Here is a 9576-nt window from a genome sequence, read left to right on the forward strand (position 1 = left end):
TCGTCTTCGTGTGTGTGCACAAATGTATTACTCCTTAACACCTTTCATTTCAAGTTGTCAGACTCCTTTGTAAATTAAGAGCCCTTGTAATCAAAGGAATTGGGTCTCAATCTCAGTCCAACCTACTTGTGTAACTTTGAGTGAATTATCTTAGTCTTAATTTCCTCAACTAAAATGACACCTTTGAATTAGAATGGCCTTTGCTGTCCCTCCCAACTCCAAGTTGTAATACTACCAAGTACTTCCTAAACCTCATATCCTGCTCTACGCATTTTAGGTGCTTACCATTTGTTTATCATCCTATGTGTACTGTAACCTTTGTTAATTCAGGTATTGTATTATCTAAGCTTGGTACATTATAAATATCTTAACAGTTAAACAGTCATTGCTTGCTTAAATGTTGGTTTAATTGAATCTCATTTTAACACATACCACAGATGAAACAAGTACAGAGATTGTTACCCAGTCCTCTTACTTGGACCTCCAGCTTATTTTCAACCAGGTTGCTTTCTGTGAACTGAATAGGAGGTAGGAAAGGAAAGGAAATTAATCAATTTTTATATAAATTTTGGTAAGAGGATTGGACAAAGGGAAAATAGCTAATGACCACAAAAAATAATGAAAACAGCAGAGTCCTGATACCATGATAAATGTGTACACACAAAAAAGTAACTTTTTTCTTAATGTGTAAAAATTAAGACATGGCACAGTTTGAGGAAAAGACCAGTCTTACTGTTTTGAACAAGTCACTTCAGTTCTGTGAGCTAGCTACCCCTTCTCTAAAATGAAGGGGCTAAACTAGATGAAATAGCGTAGGGCAATTAGTTCAGCAATCATGGAAAGCTTGAGACAAAAACAAAATACCTCTACTAAAAATGTTTCGCTGTCAAACAGTATTTGTCATTTTAGGGATATCAGCTGGGGATGTGTCTCTTTTAAAAATTAGTGGAATTTATGGTTAACTGGCAGATGAGAAGAAAAGGTTAATTGCATTTAGTGCCTAAAGTTAGTTCTATCATCCATTTAAGAGCAAGGAGAATAGACAGTAAAACCAAATAAAGTAGGAAGACCATGCCAGTGAAATCATAAGAAATGTTAGTTTCATTAGTGAGTTAAGTCATCATTGGAAACCATATATTTAATTATTTAACCATAATTTGATGTCAGTTTTTGCCCAATTAACCCCTTTGTGTGATCAATATTTGTTTGGTCTGGCTTGAGTTGGAGTCAGTAAAAGTATTTAGGAGCAACTTTTCTTCAGCAATAAACCCAAGCATTCAATGGTTGTAAAAATGGGATCCCATCTAGGTCTGCAACTATAAGAAGTAGTATAACATTTGATAGTCTTTAAGAAATGTCATATATGGATTGAACAAAATGAATTATCTCTTAGCTGCTGCTTGACTCCTAGCGAGGAGAATCCCCCTACCACCTGAATCAACCTATTCCAATTGTGAACCACTCTGATGACCAAAAGGATTTTCTTTACAGCAGGCCCAAATCCAACCCCTTGTAATATAATGTAAAGGAAAGGCAACTTCCCAGGTTCAAAATACCAGCATAGGTGCTCTCCATTTTATTCAGTGACCAACCAAGAACAGAGAAGATCAAAACATGACATCATTCAAAATACAGCATTTACTAAGGATGATTAAATAATCTCCAAGGACTACCCCACCCCAGGACCTTCCAATCATTCAATCAATTACAAAGTCCCTGTTCTAAATACCTCTCCACCCCTAGGCTGTACCTTCATTAAGTCCACCACAAAGCCCCTCTTCTCAAATGGAGATTAGTTTCCAAACATAAGTAAAATACATTCATTTGCTCAACCATAGAACACAAAAAGGTCAAAAGTTCCCCACCCCTGGATCACAATTGAATCTACCCCAGAGTTACATCAAGTTTAAGCTCAGCACTTAATACCCAAATGGAGGTCTTTTCTTCATCTTGACAAGAGGCAAGTTCTCAGCAATCTTAGTTCCTGGGGAGACAAGGCTTAGCAAGGCCACAAGATACATTGCCAGTCCCTTCATTAATTCATCCTCTGTCTGTAGAACAGTCCTAGAACCCCTGAAAACATTAGCAAAACCCTCTCCCAGGATTTCTGTAAACATACAACAAGAAAATCCTTCAGGGCTTCTGAACCAACAGAAAGCTTCCCAGACCCCTGCAACAACAGCACTGTCCTTCACCAGTGGACAGTATTCATTCTGTCTGCAGGACAGTCTCCAGACCCCTGCAACAACAGCACTGTCCTTCACCAGTGGACAGTATTCACTCTCTGTCTGCAGGACAGTCTCAGGGCTTCTTAGCGAACAGCCAGGTTCCAGGACTTCTTCAACAGGACTGTCTTTCACCAGTGGACAAATCTGGCAAAACAATATCAAAACAGACAGACAAAGTACCAGCAAAACAGCCATGTCTCCTCAGTCCTTGGCAGCTCAGGGGGCAGGTCTCAAAAGTCCAGGGCAATTCAAAGTGGCCACCAGCAATTCTCTTAGTCTCTCTCTCTCCACGAGGTGCTGCTTCCAAAAAAGTCCTTCTGCCTCTCTCTTGTCCCTCCAAATCTACGTCACCAGCTCCTCCCAGTTCAGGACTTTCTTTTCACATCAACAAGTCCATCCCACAGGTGGGATTAACAAGCTCTGGGTTTTAACACAATCAGTTTGAAAACCAAGCCAATACAGGGGAATCTTTAAATGCCACTACTATCACACCCCTATAACTTCACCTCTTGTTCCTAGATGAGCCCTCTTAAGCCATAGTAAATCTCTTTCACATGCCTAGTACATGAAGGCCACAAGTTCCTTCAGAGGGTCCTTTTATAAGATTTATATTTATAATTGATTTCTCATCATTCTGGTAACCTTCCTCTGGACTACCTCTATTAGTTTGTCAATATGCTTCTTAATATGAAGTTGAACTTATATATTCACTTTATTTACATATATCCACTTTAGATGCTGTCCCACTAGAGTAGAGTGCAATGTAATCTTCATTGTTGGAATACTCATGTTATCTCACATCTTTAATGGTATAGAGTGTTTTGAGGACTATACTCATGTTGAATAGGTGATTCACAAAAATAGAGACTGGGTCAAATGTCTCCATATAATCCAGGTATCCTATACAGTTTCCCCCCTAATCTACTATTCTCGTAATCTTGTCAAAAAAGGAAATAAAGTTAATCATAGTTGACTGGGGTAAATACAAGCTCAAACAGTAATCAGTGATATCCCTTCTAAATGCACAAAAACTACCCATTTAAGCAAACATGATTTGACTAGGAATCAGTCAAAATCACATGTATGGATTGAAAAACACACCTACCTCCCCCCCTCGTTTTTTTTTTGAGGAAGGGGATGGGATAGGGTGAGGAATTAGGATGACTTTTGTCTTCCTCAGTCCTGGAGCATTCTCCAGCGTGGTATAAGAAGTGAAAGAAACAAGCATTTATTATGTACTTACTATGTGCCAGATATGGTGCTGTGTACTAGGGATATAAATATGAGCAAAAAGAAAGTTGCTGCCTCAAGGAATGCTTCAGGAAGGTAGGAAGGAGCTGACCGGGGTAGGAGGTACAGTGAGAAGTTTAGAAATCAGACATCTAGGTTGAGAAAGCCATCAAGTGAGAAGGCCCCACCCTCTGAGGGAAATTCCAGGATGAGACAGTGGAATGTGGACATCTGAAAGCCAAGAACAGTCTTTATAGTTTTAAAGGAACTGGACCTGGAGTCAGGGGAGACATTGGTTTGAATCTAACTTCTAGTACTTCAGGACCTGATAAGTGTATGACCACAGGCAGGTTCCTTGACTTTTCTGAGTCCCAATGTTAAGATACGATGACCCCTGTGGTGTTGTGGAGGTGATCCTGCTTGGAGTCCAGATCCAAGAATCGTCTATGTGCTCCATTGGTATCTTTGAAATGTCAGAGGATTCAAGGGAGGTTGCTCACAAGTTGGATAGACCCCTCTGGTGAATATATGGGAGAATATGCAAAAGCATCTCACAGAATTGGAAGGCTCAATTCAGAGATTGTAATCTACATTGTTGAAATGCCTGATGAAGTATAGGGTTTGGGGTCCTCGAGACCCTAAAATACCAACAGGCTGGGTCCTGCCGAATGAATCGACTCAAGCCTTCCCTCAGCCAAAGAAAAGCAAAGTTTATTAAAAGTTTGCCATATTGGGTAGATTCTTAAGGAGCCTGGGTGTCTATGACACTTGCATTGGGCAAGAGGGCCAGAATCATCTGTCAGAATAATTCTATGCTAGGTCATTCTCTGGCCTTCCTCCTCTCATGGAGGTGAGAAAATTCTATGGTGCTCTCACACAGGAGGTAGGATGGGGTCTTATATACAGAAAGGTTGTGGGAGGGATCTAAGGGTGGTCTAGAGGAGGAGTTTGGGGGGGTCTTCAGGAGGAATCAGATGAGGTCAGACTCCAGTAAATAGTGAAGTTGCTGGAGGCTACCTGGAGACCCCAGACAAAGGTGGGCTAGGCCAGTTCAGGGGTGTAACAGTTGAGGATCTAGGGTGGGGGCTAGCTGGATAATAGAGTCTAAAGATTTGGGTAGAGGGGTGGCTAGGTGGCGTTGTGAGTAAGAGCACCTGAGTCAAGTTGGGAGTCTGGAGAACCTGGGATTGGTTCAGGCCTCAGATACTTAATGCCCACACACAAAAAAGAACTGGCCACGTAAACGTAACTTTGGGCAAGTTACTTAACCCCAATTGCTTAAAAAAAAAAAAAAAGATTTGGGCAGAGCCACAATGAAAGGTCTGTAGCCTCAGGCAAATGCACTCGATTCAATCAGAGTTCAAGGGGGTTCCCAGAGCCTGTACCTCACCATACCACAGTTCCATTGAAGTGTTGGAGTATTAGTACTTAGTGATTAGCAAGATGGAAGAATAGATGTTTTCAACATACCCTATTTCACCAACCTAATAATAACTTTCAAGAAAGAAACGGGAATGATACCTGTAGTACCAAAGATATAGTAATTAAAACAATCAACAAAATAAGACAACACTAAGTGCTGTAAAGGTCTTATCAAGCTTGTGCTTCAAAGTACAACTTTGATGGCCCTGATGGTCCTCCCACATGGATGAATCAGTCTGAAGCCCTCCCCACCCCCTAGCTCCATAAAAGAGAAAATCATTGATTTTACCCAACCATACAAAAGAGAAAGAGAGTAGGAGGGAAGGAAGGAAAGAAGAAAGGATTTGTTAAGTCCCTACTGTGTTCCAGGCACTATGCTAAATGTTTTACAAACATCTCTTTTGATCCTCACAACCCAGGGTGGAAGGAATAAGGTGCCCCTTCTACAGATGAAGGAAAGGAGGCAGAGGTTAATTGATGTACCTGGGGTCAAACAGCTAGCAAGTATCTGAGGCTGGCTTTTGAACTCAAATCTTTTTGACTGCAAGTCCATCACTATCCACTGTGTCTCCTTGGTAACCCTCCAAGTAGTGGTGAGAACAGAGAAATAGAGATTTGGCCATGATATAATGCATAAGTATCACACTTGGAAAGAAAATGGCAAGCTTATAGTGAAAAAGAGAATTCTGCAGATATCCCAGCAGAGTGGTCCAAAGAATAGGGTTCAAATAAACTCAAATAGAATCTTTGAAAGATGGTGCTAGGATAGAAATTAGGTCAGAAATCAGCCTGCTGCTGTCTTACTGTCTCTGGCATTAAGAAAACAGAATTGCACCGTTAACTAATGGAAACCCGTTTGATTGCTAAGGCTTCAGTTTCCCAGGATATAAGTATGCTTGCAGAAACTGGGTAATGCCTCTTGATGTAATGGTACTATAAGAATTAAGTCTACTTAATCCTACTCTGCTACTCCTACTTCTCTGCTCCAAATTCTTTCCTCTTTATTAGGTAATTTAGGACATATTCTCACTTTATTTGGCCCTATAAATAATAGAGCACCCTCCTGCCAGTATATTGGCTCTTTGTTTTATATGAGATTTGAGTTTGAGGGATTCAGGGCCTCTGACTGAAATATGGATACCCCCACCCCAACTCGCTTCTATGTGCTGCCCACTGTGGCTCATGGCTACACATTAAAATTGTGCCTGCTCGTAGCTATTTTCCTCTCCTTATGAGTAACAATAAAATTTGGTAAAAGCTATCTCTGTGTGCAGGCGTTCTTCATCCTGAAATCCCCTGCTCTACAAGGTCCCTGAGAAAGAAGCAATGAGTTTGGAGAGAGCTTCATTAAGTCGAACTTGCCTTTATGTCTAATGGTAGGGATAGAAATTCTGTTATAGTTATCAAATAAATCTAGAGATCTAACCACGATGAACTTCTGGTCTCAGTCCTATGGAGGTGTGTGGATATGACAGGTGAGACATTGTCCCAGTTGATCCTGATAGTAATTTAATGTGAATATGCCACCTCTTTTCCTTCTTTTAATGGTATGGATTGTAAAAAGTTCTTTTTAATTTGCCCCTTCCCCCTTGCCTCCAAAGAAACTTGCCCAATATCATTTCTGTTTCTCCCTCTATGGATCTTCACCCATCACTCTTTCCTACCATCTGGTTCATGAATTTCCTTGTCTATCTTTTTTAATCGTCAGTATTCCTATGCTGCCCATTTATTTAATCTCTTCTTTTCATAACACTGGTTATCCTGGTCTACATTGCCTAAAGGCCAGGTGTATTATATTTTACCCCTCCCCCAGGAATCTCCAAGTATCCTTAAGGGGGGGTTGGGATGTCTAGGTTCTCTGTCAATGGCTCTAGTCAATGATGTTCCTCCAATTGTAGGTTTCCTGCGCTCCAGCGCCATTTAACCACTTACAGATTAACTTTTACAAAGAAATATTTACTTCAAAGGTAAAATCACAAATATACAAACTTACTCCTCACCACAAGGGGCTTAATCCCCATCCCCATCACACTCACCCTCCACCTTAGTCTCTGAGGAAGGGGATTAGACTCATAGCTAAACTCAGTTCCTATAGGACTAAGTCCCAAGTCATGGACAAAACTCCATTTGGAATCAAGCCCCAAGTACCCTCCTCCTCTGGCCTTTCCTGTCAGGCGGACACTGCAACAATCTACCTGGAACCCTCACTTCAAGGTCACCATGGCTCAGATTCCAGAAGGAAAGGAGGAATCACTGGCTAGCACTGTGAGAAGAATAAATGAAAAAGAACAGAAACTCAAAGTCTAAGCCATGGGACCTAAAGAGGAAAAGAGAGGGGAGTATCCCCCCTTCCCAGTTCAGTCTCACTGCACTGTGGGTAAACTGTAACTTTCACCCTCTAGATGGAGTTGGAAAGAGAGAAACTGTCCTATTCTGTCCCAATCTGTCCAGCTACACAATCAATCAAAGGAAATTGTTCCCATCCATGTAGTAGGGGTTCATTCGTGTTAGGTGATCTGGGCATGCTATAAGACCTCAATGAGGAATAGAGACTAAAGTAAAAAATCTATAAGGGCCATGAATTAAAGAGTTAAAATCTAAAATGGGGAAGATAAATAATGAAGATGGGGAAAGAAATCCTTTTTTGAAAAAGGCACAGAAAGCAAAAATTTTTAAGTGACCAACAAAACAAGTTGAAAGGAAGAAAGGGCAGAGGATTTTGCTTGACTACAAAAAGCAATAGAAGAATATTGTAAGAAATAAAATAAAATAAAATATCCAAACTAACAGAAGACCAGATAGAGATCTTAAATAATCTAATCTCAAAAAAAAAAAAAAAAAACGGAAAAGGAACTATTAAACTAAAAAAACAAAAAAAAACCAACTCCTGGTCCTGAAGGATTGATTCACTGAATAATTCTATCAAACTTTAAAAAAAATAATTAGTACCAATTTTATATAAATTATCCTCAAAAATTAAAAAGCACCTTACCAGATTCATTTTTATGAGACAAACATACATACCTAATACCTAAACCAGGGAAAGATAAAGAATAGGAAAACTATAGACCAGTATAAGTAATGAGTTTTGATTGAAAAAAAAATTTTTTTTTTGCCTTTTGGAGGGCAATTGGGGTTATATAACTTGCCCAAGGTTACATGGCTAGTTTTTTTGTTGTGTGGGTGTTAAATGTCTGAGGTCAGAACCGAACTCGGGTCCTTCTGACTCTGGGGCCAGCGCTTTACTCACTGTGCCATGTAGCCACCCCCTGATTGAAAAATTTTTAAGTGCACTATAGCCAAGTTGGATTTATACAAGGGATGCAAAAATGGTTCAAAATTTAGGAAAATTATTAAAAATAAAAACATCAAAAAATCACATGATTATCTCAGCAGTTGCAGAAAAAGCCTTTGCCAAAGTACAACACTCATGTCTGCTAAAAACCCAACCCGATGAAGGATAGGTGTAGAGGATTCTTTTTTAATGATAAAAAGTGTATAAAACTAAAGGCAAATATCATGTACACTGGAGATGTGATAAAATATTTCCCAATAAATATGGAAGTAAATCAAGAAAATCCACTCTCGCTTCTACTAGTTGATATATTTCTGCAAATGTCAGCAATAACAACAAGACAAAAGAAAGAAATTATCAAAGGGGAATACTTTTCCAAAAATCTCCAAAATGCATAAAATACTTGGGGGTCTGTTCACCAAAGCACCAAAAATATTATTATAGATTCAATCACAAAATGTTTCTTAAATAAAGAACAACTTAAGTAGGTAGAGGAATATTCAGACCTCATGGATGAGCTGTGCCAATATAATAAAAATGATAATACTACCAAAGTTAATTTATAGTTTTGATGCTATACTAATCAAATTACCAAAACAATATTTTATAGAACTTAACAAAAAAAATTATTTGGAAAAATAAAAGATCCATAATATCAAGGGATATAATAAAAAGAGAACAAAAGGATGAGAGGAAACAAGAGGACAAAAAGAGAATAGTCTTTCCAGACCCCAAACTACTATAAAGCAGCAGTCATCAAAACTATCTCATATTAGTAAAAGAAAAAAACAGAGAGGTAGATCAATGGAACAGACTAGACAAGGGACACACACACACACACACACACACACACACACACACACACACACGCACACGAACAAATGCATAGCTCACAACCTGGAAAACAATGGCATAATGGTTAAGGTGCTGGTCTTAGAGTCCTGAGTTATAATCCTACCGTAGGTATTTACTTAGGCATGTGACTCTCAGTAAATCACTTAACCCTTCTCTACCTTCATCTCCTAATATCTAAAATTGCAAAAATATTGGCACCTACCTCACAAGGTTATTGAGGATCAAACAAGATAGTATATGGAAAGTGTTTTGGAAACTTTTGAGTTCTATATAAATGCTAGCTATAATCATTATCATTTTCATCATTATTATTCATCTTACCGTGTTTCCCCGATAATAAGACACTATCTTATTATTTTTTTGGACAGAAAAACACCAGAGGGCTTATTTTCAGGGGAGGGCTTATTTTAATGAACATTGACAGCAATTTTAATAAACAGGTAAATGTGAACAAGAAAATGTACCTTTATTCAATAAGCAAATCACTGGGGAAGAACAGGATGACATGCTCACTGCTGCAGCTCTGATTGGATGCAGCTCGGAGCC

Source organism: Petaurus breviceps, unplaced genomic scaffold, assembly GCF_028583685.1.
Source record: "Petaurus breviceps papuanus isolate PSGF00001 unplaced genomic scaffold, PetGlider_PUasm1.0 90752, whole genome shotgun sequence".
Taxonomy (NCBI): Eukaryota; Metazoa; Chordata; class Mammalia; order Diprotodontia; family Petauridae; genus Petaurus; species Petaurus breviceps.